The following is an 11,621-nucleotide window of genomic DNA, read 5'->3' as shown; positions in this document are numbered from 1 at the left end:
TTAATTAATTAAAAGCTTTGAACGATGCCTTTAATCTGCGTAAGTTCTCCAATCCTCGCCTTCCTCTCCACGTTTAATCAGCGCCATGCGGAGCGCGCTCGCAATCCCTTCACGCTCCGCCGATCATTCTTCAGTCCACGTTCAATCTTCGCGTTCATGAGCGCTGTTTGCGAACGGCTCGACAGAGCTGCATTAGCAGCCGGCAGCCAGCCAGCCAGCGGCAATAATAATTCTCTATAATGATAGGTTTTTACCCTTTCAACTGGTACAAAAACTGACACCTTTATACAATGCATCATGTTTGCAATAACCACAACACAAGCAGTCAAAATGCAAACAAAAATAAACTTTGATAATGATATGCACTGTCCTTGAAGTTGATTGGTCCACACCCGAGACAGCTTTTCTTAGAACCTAGTCTCCATTGGTGTTGGACCAGATGACGCCAAAAGGCGTAGTTTATTTTTGTTTGCATTTTGACTGCTTGTGTTGTGGTTATTACAAACATGATGCCACGTACAAAGGTGACAGTTTTTGTACCAGTTGAAACGGTAAAAACCTATCATTATATTTTGCCACTGGTAAAGGAGATGTCTCATAGTGTAAATCATTCTCTACTTCTCACGCACCTACTGCAAGGCATCACATCTGCGTTAACCACACATCATGCTTGCGGTAAGATATACGCAACTGTCCTAGGAAACTGATTTGTCTACGTCTAGATTTGAAGCTTTCGTGACTGCAAGGATTCATACTTTTAGGTTTTTTCGGTAAAGTCACGTAGGTAAAAATGTTTAAATTAAAATTAATAAACAAAAAATATAAAAAAAATCACGACGTTTCGGAGGCAACACAAGTCTCCGTCATCAGGTGGGACCGTCACAGCCAGATTTCAAGTGAGCCTCACTTATACAGCAAAAAGTGAGGCTCACTTGATACAGCAAATCTGGCTGTGACGGTCCCACCTGATGACGGAGACTTGTGTTGCCTCCGAAACGTCGTGCTTTTTTATTATTTTATTTGTATTAATTTTTATTTCAATTTTTTACCTACGTGACTTTACCGAAAAAACTAAGAGTATGATTTGTCTCGTCTCCAATGTCCCCGTGTATATAGAACTGCTCACAACCGCCTTGACATCTGCACTGCCCTCGTACCGTTCACCGTGCAGCGTTGTTCTCCAGCCCAATACCCGGTGGGGGAGACGAGGCAATGCAGCAGGGCGCTGGAGTTCTGGTCTCGGCCGATCAGTTTCGAAGGGCAGTGGCGTACATTAAACTGAAAGCGCATTCGTTTCAATGCAAGCGTAGAGACAGTGCCGGTCACGAGTGGTAACTACAGGTGTGGTGACATCACAGAGATACATAGAGAGAGACAAGTGCATATGTTTGTCTCTCTCTATGTATCTCTTTGATATCTGTCTCTACTTATATGTATGTCTATATGTCTCTGGTGCTGTGTTTGATCTCTCTTTCAAATTTAGCATTCTCAGGAAGAACGCAATCAACCAGGTAGGGTGTTGACTGTTATGTTATCCGACTCTCTGTTGTATTACATCATATTTCTAAGTATACTAGATTTGTGTTTCTATTTCATTTATACCTGATGATGATTGCTTGTGTTGCAATCGAAACGTCGTATGGTAGTATTTAATTTATTCTTTTGTTTTTATACGTGACTTTACCGAAAGAACCACAAGAACGACAAGGCGCAGTTCTCAGCAAATTAGTTCCCAATCTCGGTTTAAGAGCGCAAAGCTCCAGTGGCTTCCCTAAATCACGGAGTGAACAAGCGACACTCGCCACCTTTCCGCTATGAGACGACAGTTGATATTCGCATCCGTTCCCCTATTCACGAATTCAGTCTTCAAACACGCGAGTTTTGGACACCGCCGAGAATCAGGAACGCTAATTGAGGGCGTTAGAGGGTGGAGATGTGGGCCGAATTGAAAAACAAACCAAAACATTCATCGGTACGATTTGCCATCATTTCTCTTGGTAATTACAATGCCAGCGAGTGTAACCGCCGCTGTTATCGACCGCGTATATAGTCGCCACTATTTACCACCACCTTCTTGAATTATTTTTCAACTGAGTAACCACCCCCCCCCTCCCTTCGCCTGCCCCAGCATCCTGTCTGTCTGAGAAATAAACGTACGAACAGCGAACGGCAACATTTTAACCAAGCGTCCGTTTTCGTGAGAGTCACCTAACTTGGCTGAGCGAGCAGAGTAGAACACTCAACGGGCGCATTCGCTCGCGGGCCGTAAATTTTGTATTCTCAGGTTTTTTCGGTAAAGTCACGTAGGTAAAACATTAAAAGTAATGAAAGTAAAATAAAACAAAACAAAAACAAAAATAAAAATAAAATTCACGACGTTTCGGAGGCAACACAAGTCTCCGTCATCAGGTGGGACCGTCACAGCCAGATTAGCCGCATCAAGTGAAGCAATGATTCAAGATGTAAGATGTAATCCCTTATAAGCAATTGCTTCACTTGATGCGGCTAATCTGGCTGTGACGGTCCCACCTGATGACGGAGACTTGTGTGCCTCCGAAACGTCGTGAATTTTATTTTTATTTTTGTTTTTGTTTTGTTTTATTTTACTTTCATTACTTTTAATGTTTTACCTACGTGACTTTACCGAAAAAACCTGAGAATATGAATCATTGCAGTCACGAAAGCTTCAAATCGTAAATTTTGTGTTTCTCGCTCACTGGTCGCTCTTGCAAAGCCACACAGTGTTTACGATCGATGCGTCCGGTAAGGTACCTCTATGTCGCTCGAGATTACCCTATCGATTAGAATTGTATCGTAATTGTTTTATAGTGGAAGATTTATACAGTTTGCCTTTAGAAGCTAACCCCCTTTTTCCTGATGACGACCGCTTGTGTTGCGATCGAAACGTCGTAGTTTTTTGTGTTAATTTCTTTGAACCTATCTACGTGACTTTACCGAAAGACCCAAATAATATGAATACGATTCACGCGTGCTTGTTCACCAATGATTCTCGTGTGTGATAGAATGTGACACATTTATAAATCACAAGACGTACCTCCCCTCCCCACCCCGGGGTATTGCCACGTGTACCCTCAGAGGTGCGGGTACTGTATATCCGGGTGAGAACCACTGCTCGGAATTGCCCGACTCTAAACCCCCACTCACCCCACGCCCAACACGCCACCTCCATAGGAATCGATTAGAATGAATGAATCGATTGTAGGTAAATTGAGAATTCTAAACGTATCGTGCTCACAGAGGAGCAATCGTTTTTTCCTTTCCTTTCGGTCAGATCGTCGGGTAGAGTAATAACACCAACGAGACATTTACCTTTTTTCTTCTTGGTTCGTTCGGTAAAGTCACGTAGAAGGGAAATAATAAAATAATAAAAATATAACATAATAAAATAATTCTCACGACGTTTCGGCCACAACGCAAGCAGCCGTCCTCAGGTGAAGACCAGGTCTGTCGGGGAGACAGCGTCTGAATGAAACACCACCACGCTTGGAGCGTATATTTAAGCTGGGTATATTTAAGCTGTCAAGGCACCCTTCCCCCCCTCCAACCCAGCTTAAATAGACGCTCCAAGCGTGGTGGTGTTTCATTCAGACGCTGTCTCCCCGACAGACCTGATCTTCACCTGAGGACGGCTGCTTGCGTTGTGGCCGAAACGTCGTGAGAATTATTTTATCATGTTTTATTTTTATTATTGTATTACTTCCCTTCTACGTGACTTTACCGAAAGAACCAAGAAGATGAATCCCTGCAGTCACGAAAGCTTTAAATCGAAATTTGAGCCATTAACCATCAGCACCCCTCACTCCAGTCAGTAACACTGGTCAACTACAACATTTGCGAGCGAAATTTTTTAGTCTCGTGATGTTTTATTTTTATTTACATTTTTTAATTGTACCAGGTAAGGCCCGCATGAGCCTACAGAGCTCTTTTTTTCAGAAGTGGCCTGGCCACAAATGATGACTCGCGTGGATATTTACAGCAGCCACGAGCTCTAAACGCGCGACGCTGATAACACTGGTCAATGGTAGGTTTTTACCCTTTTAACTGGTACAAAGCTGACACCTTTATTCAAGGCATCATGTTTGCAATGACCACAACACAAGTAGTCAATAAAGCAAACAAAAAGAAGCAACTCTGATAAGGATAATAATATGCACTGTCCTTGAAGTTGATTGGCCCACACCCGAGACGGCTTTTTTTAGAGCCTAGTCCCCATTGGTGTAGGGCCAGATGACACCAGAAGGCGTACACTGGTCAACTTCTTGGTTCTTTCGGTAAAGTCACGTAAAATGGAAATAATAAAATAATAAAAATAAAACATAATAAAATAATTCTCACGACGTTTCGGCCACAACGCAAGTAGCCGTCCTCAGGTGGAGAACAGGTCTGTTTTATTTGTATTATTTTATTATTTCCATTCTACGTGACTTTACCGAAAGAACCAAGAAGATGAATCCCTGCAGTCACGAAAGCTTTAAATCGAAACACTGGTCAACACACTTTTTCTGGCATAAGGTATTCCAACGGTTTTAAGGTAATTTTGGGGTGCTGATTCCAAATCTGGCATCAGTTTTTGTCTATCACATCAGTGTTTTGAGATATCAAATATTGCATTTTCAATAAAAACTGCAGAAGAAAAATATTAAATAAATGTGGATATCTACATAAAATTATATTATAAGCACACTATCCTGAAAATACAGCACCATATTTTAACACTAAAGCAGTCACTGACTCGCAACAACTTGCAATCATAAGTGACAGAGTTAATTTCGGGTAAAATCAATGAAAGTGGGGTATGCCGATAGTATAACAATCAGATGTGATAGAGCAAATCTGAGGTCAGATTTGGAATCAGCACCCTGAAATTAGTCTAAAACAGCTGCAAAAGTCCAGGCCAGAAAAAAAATGTGTTTTTTTTGTTGACCAGTGTAATCATCCTCGCAGCAGCAGTAGCAGCAGCAGCGGATTTTGGACTCAGCCATCAAACAAAGGCGGTGGTCACCGCATCGTGGCGCGGCGCTTTCAGATGCGCTGCTGCTGCGGCCGTCTGGAACGCTCTTCCCTTCCGATATCGGAAAGCCACTGGGAGCTATGCACTCGTAAATCACCATCATCATCTAGCTTGACAACCTTCTTAAAAACCGCTTTTTGTGATTAGCTTGTTGTCCTTTTCACGCACCTCCAAAAAGCGCGGTTGGCTACATACGGAGCGAAGGAACTCATCTTCTTGGTTCTTTCGGTAAAGTCACGTAGAAGGGAAGTAATAAAATAATAAAAATAAAACATAAAAAATGGGAATGATTAAAATAATGAAAATAAAACATAATAAAATGAGAATTATTTTATTATGTTTTATTTTTATTATTTTATTACTTCCCTTCTACGTAACTTTACCGAAAGAACCACGAAGATGAATCCCTGCAGTCACGAAAGCTTTAAATCGGAGCGAAGGAAGTTCAACGTACACACACACACGCGCGCAGGTGTTAAACAAAGCTCAGCTCGTAAGTGCAATTTTTCTACGAGCCGATCACCTCTGACAGCGCACGTGAGAGGGGGGGGGGTGGAGAGATTCTGCAGAGCCGGTGAGAGATGAGTCAGCTGATTCATAGTTCGTTTGAGCACAAATGGAAGGTTGCGTCGTCAGGCACGGCTCCGTAGTCGGACAGCTGCAGCATGTCTGTTCCGCGTTGACTAACTCCAACCTATTCTAGGGGCCTACGGTATCTTCTCAGATTGACACCATCCATTGGGCATTCACGTGGCTACATTTGTTTGACTTGCATCCCACTGGGATTTTTGCACACTGCGTTGGTGTACGGTGTTTTTTTCTGCAATATTTTGCTGTCTTTTCTTGGATTTTCTGTTTGCACTCAGTCACATATTCACTTTAAGATGTTTTTTTGTTCATGTTTTTGTTTTTTGTTTGTTGCGGTTGCACCCGATTCAAGAGCCGAATGGCTCACAGGGCTATACCTAATCAATGAACTTGAACTTGAACACGACTCTAGATTTGAAGCTTTCGTGACTGCAAGGATTCATACTCTTAGGTTGTTTCGGTAAAGTCGCGTAGGTAAAAAATAAATAATAAAAATAAAATAAATAATAAATCACGACGTTCCCTACGTGACTTTACCGAAAAAACCTAAGCGTATGAATCCTTGCAGTCACGAAAGCTTAAAATCTAGAATTAATAGCCTCTACGGGGAGTAATTTCACCTATCTGTTAGAGTTTGTTTAATCCTTTATATTAAGATCGCTTGCTTGCGTGATTGCTTGCTTGCTTACGACCGTGCAAATCTTTCGGTCGTTTTTTAACACACTTCCCGTGATCCAATCGAGCTGACATTTTCCGCACAGACTCGTTGTGCGTGACAATTAATTTTCGTGAAATTTTTTTTCCAAAATGTTACACTTTTTAGGAAAAAATTATGGTATGACTGTGTGTGTTTGGTGGGAGGTCTGTTTGTATGTATGTGCGTGCAAGTCTTCATCCTGGTTCTGGTTGTATGTGCTTGCGTATGTGAGTGCGTGAGACGAGGTGGCCGAGTGGTTAAGGCGATGGACTGCTAATCCATTGTGCTCTGCACGCGTGGGTTCGAATCCCACCTTCGTCGCGATTTTTTAAATCCTTTATATTAAGTTCACTTGCTTGCTTCCTTGCTTGCGCGCTTACGACCGTGCAAATCTTTCGGTCGTTTTTTTACCCACTTCCCGTGATCCAATCGAGCTGACATGTTGCACACAGACTCGTTGTGCGTGACAATTAATTTTCGTGAAAAAAAGATTTCCAAAATGTTACACTTTTTAGGAAATGTTTTTTATATGTAATTACCAATTGCTTAATGGTGGCAGGCAATCATCTGACCCATAGGTGGCAGCCATCTCAAGCCAGAGGACGAGAGGACTCTAGCCGCCACGCATATAAAGGATTTATGGTGAAAAACTTTGTTTTTACGGGTTAATTATTTAACAGACAACGAGACAAGAAGTCACAGCTTCTCGAGACGCTGGCCTTCCTCAAGAGATGCCGCGATAACAAGGTAATACCCATCGAAATTTAGCTGCGACGGTCCCACCTGATGACGAAGACTTGTGTTGCCTCCGAAACGTCGTGGTTTATTATTTATTTTTATTTTTGACCTACGTGACTTTACCGATAAAACCTAAGAGTATTTACACGACTGCCAGCGTTAACCCGACAACGTCGTGGGAGACAAACTACAGCCCTTTGTAATCGCGTGGCAGTAGTAGGCTTTCGCGACCAATATCATTCGTTATGAAGGTTTTTTTTTGCTTTGGGATGATATCGCGTAAATATAAAAAAAATGTGTCGTTAAACCCGTCACCACCCGACACAGCCACAGCGAGTAAGGCGTGTAACGTGAACAAAACTACTTCAGCACCCCCGGTGTGTTGGAGAGTAAACCAACACCAATTACAACCCGAGTGCGACGTTTCGCTGGCGACCACAGCAAGCTTCGTCAGGCGATTTGCCAAAATCGTGAAGGTCTTCTAGCTTCGGGTCTTAAAATATAGTAAAGGCGATGTCATCAGCCCTGTGTTTAAAAAAAAACCATGACAAAAATCATAATTATACGTGATTATAGATATCCGTTAGAGGCGTCAGGACAACCATCAATCGTTTTCATGGCCATCTCGTGCCTGGCCCAGCCCCCCCCCCGTGTCAGGAGTCCGCGTGTTTGTTGATGGACAACAAATGAAGGAAATTCCAACTCAATTTCGCTCGTGGATTTCTCGCTCCGGGAGGGTTGAGGGTGGTGGGGGAGCAGGAGGGGGCGGGGGGGCTCTTGTGACCGGCTGATTGCCCCGTCAACTAGATGACAAACGCTTCCATTTGCGAAAACAGATCCCACGGAACCACGCTACCCCGATATCGGCTCCTATGCCGCTTTTTTCCCCCCTTACATTTGCATTGCAGTATTGAACATAAAACTATACCAGGTAAGGCCCACTGAGCTATATAGCTTTTTTTCTTTTTCAGAAGAGACCCGGCTACAAACGCATTGCAGCCAAATAATATCGACGCACCTGCTGTTGATTCTGAATGTGAAGGGGAAAATACCGGAGGACCCGGAGAAAAATCCACGCGACCACGGGGGCAGAGAGAGAGTTAGAGAGAGACACGCAAACTCCAAATATACAGCAGCATGCATCGTCAAGGTCAGGATCGAACCCACGACCTCCTGTATACCAGGCGAGGTAGTTAACGTCTCCTAGCCACCGTGATGATGATGAGAGAGATGAGACACGCAAACTCCAAATATACAGCAGGCATCGTCAGGGTCAAGATCGAACCCACGATCTCCTGTATACCAGGCGATGTAGTTAACGTCTCCTAGCCACCGTGATGATGAGATGAGAGAGAGAGACACGCAAACTCCGAAAATACAGCAGGCATTGTCAGGGTCAGGATCGAACCCACGACCTCCTGCATACCAGGCGAGGTAGTTAACGTCTCCTAGCCACCGTGATGATGATGAGAGAGATGAGAGAGAGAGACGCAAACTCCAAATATACAGCAGGCATCGTCAGGTGCGACGAGAAGAAGGGTGGGGGGGGAGGGGATTAATGTATTCCTATAAACTAAAATGTATCTTTTCATCAGGTGCTCGCCGCTAACAGCACTTGTCCCTTCCCCCCATCAAAAAAAAATACGTTCAGGCTACACGGGGGGGGGGGGGGGGGGTGTAATCGTTGTCCTTTGCCTGTGAATGTGCGAGTTGTTAACGCGCGGTGATGTGAGTGGCCCACCCTGCGGTCACCAAATCAGAGACGGGGAGAGAGAGATGAGAGGCAGAGAGAGACGAGAGGGAGAGAGACTTTTGACTTTTAAACAACTTTTATTGCCGCCAGCAGCAACAGCACTGGAGGCGATTCTGATTCGAAATACAGCAACACAAATAACCAACACGATACATCCACGCGCTGTGGCGATAAATGCACCACGCGCACAACACAACATAAAAGTCACGTGGTGGTGGTGGTGGTCATTGCGCACGCCACGGTGACGAGCGAGCGCTTCAGAAGGTGAACACGAGGGTGCCGTGCACGCTGGTACAGAGAGGGGCTTGTCCGCATCCCCAGCGTTCGAAGAAGACGTGCACATCACCGACATGTGTGTGGTATGCGTGCTCCAGCCGGAGCCGCGCCTTAAGCAAGATCTCTGAACACTGGAAGCACAGAGCAGCCGTCAGTGTCACCTTCCAGCATCTTTCTCCTCGTTATGTACACCGCCATCTTCGCCTGAGCACAGGCGAAGTTGGCGAGGTCTTGACGCTTGTTAGCCAGGTAAGGCACCCCATATACGAAGCTGCTGTTGTAGAAGGGCACCCTCAGTTTCCTGAAGATGTCCCCCAAAAGGCGGGAACATTGGTTTGAGCCGCTGGCAGCGTAAGTACTGGTGGGGCAGATCCTCCCTGGCACCGCAGGAAATGCACAAGCCGGAGAGAGACATGAGAGGGAGAGCGAACGAGGGAGAGAGATAGCGAGAGATGGACAATGAGAGAGGAAAGAGAGATACGAAGAGAAAAAAAGAGAGACATTGGAGAGAGAGAGAGAGAAAGCAGATAAGTGATGACCGGGAGAGAGACAATCTCTGTCCTTCACGAGCGATACGAGACAGATGCAGACGTAGAAGAAGAGAAATGGTAGCGGGGAGAAATGGGTGATCGATTATAGGTGAGTGGGATAGTCTTTTCCCTCCCTCCCTCCTTGTAGAATGGCTCGCGATGTAGACGTAGAGAAACCAGCACAGGTGGCGTCAGGAATAGGCGGAGGGCATCGTCATCGCCACGATGTCTCCCTTCGCGTTTGTGGATCTGGGCCATTGCCTCGCTCCGCTCTCTTTTTTTTTACGATCAGTGGAAACAAGAAGATGCTCGGTGTATTCGGCACTTTGCTTCGTTCATCATTTCGTAATATATTTTTTTATTTACATTTTTAAACTCTGCTTTATGTAAAGCCCCACCTCTCGCTCACTCTCTCGCGTTCTGCACGACCCCAGCAGCAGCAGCAGCACAACCGCCGGAGCATCGGGGTTAGTTTGTGCGGTGGAACGCGGCTTGGGGGGATTGGACCGTGAGCAGCTTTCGTGGTGTGATCAAACACCTACCCACCCCCCTTATTTGTGGGGGAAGAGAATGTGCCAGGATGTGGATGTGAGAGAGGGCCGAACTGAACGAGGAGTAGAGTGAGGCAGATTAGAGAGATGAGATGAGAGATGAGAGCGGAGACGAAAGGGAGAGATGGAGGGTGAGTGGGTAGTCACACACGTGTCCGCTTCCGGGAACCCGCACTCACTCGCGCGTGAATTATTGATGGGGAAGCTCGCTACGCAAAGACAAATACAAAGATAAAGATCCCCCGTATAGCCTTAACAGACTGTAGGGGCAAGTGCTGTTAGCGAGCACCTATGAAGGCCGGAACGGTACACGAACGAGGGGGTGGGTGGCCAGTACCACGCCCGACCGCCTTTGTTTCCCCAGTGGCGATGTTTACACACCGCACTGGGTACTCATTTAAGGCTGAGTCGACCTAGGGGAGGCCCAGGACCGGTTCAGATAATCATCACTGGTGTTGGCCGTGAGCGGGAATCGAACCCGGGTCGCCAGGTTCATAGCGCAGCGCGCTAACCGCTACACTACCGCTCCCCATACGCAAAGACACACACATACACACACAGACAAAGATCACCCGTATAGCCTCAGCAGGCCTGTTGGGGCAAGTGCTGTTAGCTGGCAGCGCCCATGCAGGCCGGCACGGCACACGACGGGGGGAAGGGGGTGGGTGGGTGGGTGGCCAGCACCGGGAGTTGGTGGTCCCGGGCGGGAATCGAACTCGGGTCGGGTTCGCCCCCTCGAACCGCTGCGTGGATGGCCACACACGCGCGAGCCATTCGCATGCACCCCCCCCACCCCCCCAATATCAATGGCTTGATTGGCAGCATCAGAGCGTTTGATTGAAAGTGATACACGCGCATAGATCTGGGAATGGGGTAAGCGAGTTGGAGGGTGGTGGGGTGGAAGGGAGGGGGGGGCTGAAAGCAAAGATATCGACTGCTCTGGCGAGTGGGGGGAAAATAAACTAGCCTCGGTTGTCGTTCTATATATATGTGTCTGTGTGTCTGTGTGTCTGTGTGTCTATGGAAAGTGGGGAGCAGTAGTGTAGCGGTTAGCGCGCTGCGCTGCGCTATGAACCCGGCGACCCGGGTTCGATTCTCGCTACACGTCCAACACCCAGTGACGATTATGTGAACCGGTCCTGAGCCTCGCCTAGGTCGACTCAGCCTCAAACGAGTACCTGGTGCGGTGTGTAAACATCGCCACTGGGGAGACAAAGGTGGTCGGGCGTGGTGCTGGCCACCCATTCCCTCGTGTACCGTTCCGGCCTTCATAGGTGCTCGTTAACAGCACTTGCCCCAACAGTCTGTTAAGGCTATACGGAGGATCTTTACGGAAAAAGTCGCATATTTTGTACTCGTTTGTTTTGAGCGATAATCTGTTGCGGTGAGGGCCCCACGGGACCTCACCGACATCACCGGCGACGTCACTGGGCAGCGAGGGGTTCGTCCGTCTGTC

General features: G+C 46.4%; 1 non-coding gene across 1 annotated transcript; it reads left to right on the top strand.

The window, feature by feature from the left end:
* Positions 1-6,556: 6,556 nt before the first annotated feature.
* TRNAS-GCU (transfer RNA serine (anticodon GCU)) lies at positions 6,557-6,638 on the top strand. Its single transcript has one exon. It is a non-coding gene; the product is annotated as a tRNA-Ser (tRNA).
* The last annotated feature ends 4,983 nt before the right edge of the window (positions 6,639-11,621 follow it).

This window comes from Lampetra planeri, chromosome 29 (assembly GCF_965212315.1).
Source record: "Lampetra planeri chromosome 29, kcLamPlan1.2.h2, whole genome shotgun sequence".
In the NCBI taxonomy this organism is placed as follows: Eukaryota; Metazoa; Chordata; class Hyperoartia; order Petromyzontiformes; family Petromyzontidae; genus Lampetra; species Lampetra planeri.
This window is presented reverse-complemented; position numbering and strand designations above follow the sequence as displayed.